The sequence below is a fragment of the Octodon degus genome, unplaced genomic scaffold (genome assembly GCF_000260255.1).
Source record: "Octodon degus isolate 3935 unplaced genomic scaffold, OctDeg1.0 scaffold00208, whole genome shotgun sequence".
Classification (NCBI taxonomy): domain Eukaryota; kingdom Metazoa; phylum Chordata; class Mammalia; order Rodentia; family Octodontidae; genus Octodon; species Octodon degus.
This window is the reverse complement of record NW_004524784.1, coordinates 2913667-2914310: the sequence shown is the minus strand read 5'-3', so window position 1 is coordinate 2914310 and position 644 is coordinate 2913667. Positions and strand designations below refer to the sequence as shown.

General features: G+C 40.4%; 1 pseudogene; it reads right to left on the bottom strand.

Moving 5' to 3' along the window:
* The window catches only part of LOC101577676, a 9290-nt pseudogene that overhangs the window by 5400 nt on the left and 3246 nt on the right, over nucleotides 1–644 (bottom strand).

Sequence of the window (644 nt, the reverse complement as noted above, 5' to 3'; positions counted from 1 at the left end):
AAAAAAAAACCCCCAAAAAAAAGCAAAACAAATTTTTAACTTCTGTTCTACAATAGCAAATACTAGTGCTGGGGATTTAGCTCAGTGGTAGAACACTTGTCTAGCAGATACTAGGGTCTTTTTGTTGCTGTTTTTGTTTTTTGAGACAGGGTCTCATTATGCAGCCCAGGCTGGCCTTGAACTCAAACTCACAGTGTTCCTTCTGTGCCAGCCTCTGGAGTGCTAGGGTCACAGCAGTGTGCCACTGTGCACATAAAACTGAATGTTGTCTTCAAACTTTGTAATTAAGGACCAGAACTGAGTTTGTTCAGATTTTATTCCCTTCCTTTCCCCTCCCCCCCTTCCCTTTTTGGTTAGTGATTAAACCCAATGAGCACTGAGTTAAATCCCCAGCCCTTTATTTATTTTTATTTTGAGCTCTCCCTAAATTACGAAGGCTGTCCCCAAACTTGCAATCTTCTTACCATGACCTCCCAAGTAGGTGGGATTCTTTAACAAGTGGTTAAAAGTAATTGAAGACAAGAGTTTGCATTTCTTTTGCTGATAAACAACAAACTGAGGAATACATCTCACAATAAATGTTGGGTTTTTGTTGTTTTTTTGAGACAAGGTCTCCCTATGTAGTCCAGGCTGGCCTCAAACTC